Source organism: Cebus imitator, unplaced genomic scaffold (assembly GCF_001604975.1).
Source record: "Cebus imitator isolate Cc_AM_T3 unplaced genomic scaffold, Cebus_imitator-1.0 Scaffold0, whole genome shotgun sequence".
Lineage (NCBI taxonomy): Eukaryota > Metazoa > Chordata > Mammalia > Primates > Cebidae > Cebus > Cebus imitator.
The window spans coordinates 4,662,140-4,663,951 of NW_016107315.1; the positions used below are offsets into that span (position 1 = coordinate 4,662,140).

The 1,812-nt window shown below is 48.3% G+C and overlaps 1 pseudogene across 1 annotated transcript; it reads left to right on the forward strand.

Annotated features, from left to right (window-relative positions):
- The first annotated feature begins 671 nt into the window (after positions 1–671).
- Positions 672–1,597, forward strand: LOC108286722 (annotated as a pseudogene). The gene has a single exon (XR_005199293.1). The product of XR_005199293.1 is annotated as a 40S ribosomal protein SA-like (transcript).
- Positions 1,598–1,812: the final 215 nt, after the last annotated feature.

A 1,812-nucleotide genomic window follows, 5' to 3' on the forward strand; every position in this document is an offset into this window, starting at 1 on the left:
GGCTCACCGCAACCTCCGCCTCCTGGGTTCAGGCAATTCTCCTGCCTCAGCCTCCTGAGCAACTGGGATTACAGGCACACGCCACCATGCCCAGGTAATTTTTTTGTATTTTTAGTAGAGACGGGGTTTCACTATGTTGTCCAGGATGGTCTCGATCTCTTGACCTCGTGATCCACCCGCCTCGGCCTCCCAAAGTGCTGGGATTACAGGAGTGAGCCACCGCGCCCTGCCCTGATTTGTGATTTTCAAAAGATGGGCTTCAAATAAAAATCTGCAGTTTTTTTAATATGAGGGAAAATCTTATTTTCTAATATGTCTCAGGTATTTTTATGACTGTTTTACTAAAATTCACACTGAAACTTTATCTTCAAAATTTGAATTATTGCTTAATTTTGTTTCAGCCAATAACCACAAAAGCAGCAGCTACGACTAAGTATTGGATTACTGACAGAGGAATTCAGTTTTGTGGAATCTGGTGTTTGCACTATAGGTTAAGAGTTGTCTTTTAAATGTTTGTAATTCATAATTGGGTTTTGTTCAGCTTTAGAAAAAATAAATTCCCAAATGAACTGCAAAAAAAAGATTTACTTTATGCCTTTCTTCGCTACCTGCCGAGGGCTCCAAATGGCATTGTTATGGATTCCTGTCATAACTTAAAGGGAAACTTTCACAATGACCAGAGCCCTTGATGTCCTGCAAGTGAAGGAGGAGGACGTCCTTAAGTTCCTGGCAGCAGGAACCTATTTAAGTGGCACCAACCTTGACTTCCAGATGGAACAGTATATCTATAAAAGGAAAAGTGATGGCATCTACATCATAAATCTGGAGAGGACCTGGGAGAAGCTTCTCCTGGCAGCTTGTGCCATTGTTGCATTGAAAACCCTGCTGATGTCAGTGTTATATCCTCCAGGAATACTGGCCAGAGAGCCGTGCTGAAGTTTGCTGCTGCCACTGGAGCGACTCCAATTGCTGGCCGCTTTGCTCCTGGAAGCTTGACCAACCAGATCCAGGCAGTCTTCCGGGAGCCATGGCTGCTTGTGGTTACTGACCCAAGGGCTGACCACCAGCCTCTCACGGAGGCGTCTTATGTTAACCTACCAACCATTGCTCTGTTAACACAGATTCTCCTCTGCGCTACGTGGACATTGCCATCCCATGCAACAATAAGGGAGCTCACTTAGTGGGTTTGATGTGGTGGATGCTGGCTTGGGAAGTTTTGCGCATGTGTGGCACCATTTCCCGTGAACACGGGAGGTCATGCCTGATCTCTACTTCTACAGAGATCCTGAAGAGATTGAAAAAGAAGAGCAGGCTGCTGCTGAAAAGGCTGTGACCAAGGAGGAATTTCAGGGCGAATGGACTGCTCCAGCTCCTGAGTTCACTGCTCCTCAGCCTGAGGTTGCCGACTGGTCTGCAGGCATGCAGGTGCCCTCTGTGCCTATCCAGCAGTTCCCTACTGAAGACTGGAGTGCCCAGCCTGCCACGGAAGACTGGTCTGCAGCTCCCACTGCTCATGCCACTGAATGGGTAGGAGCAACCACTGAATGGTCTTAAGCTGTTCTGGTGTGGCCTCTTAAACAACATATAAGATTCATGGGCCGGCCGGGCGTGGTGGCTCACGCCTGTAATCCCAGCACTTTGGGAGGCCGAGGCGGGTGGATCACGAGGTCAAGAGATCGAGACCATCCTGGACAACATGGTGAAACCCCATCTCTACTAAAAATACAAAAAATCAGCTGGGCATGGTGGCGCGTGCCTGTAATCCCAGCTACTCAGGAGGCTGAGGCAGGAGAATTGCCTGAACCCAGGAGG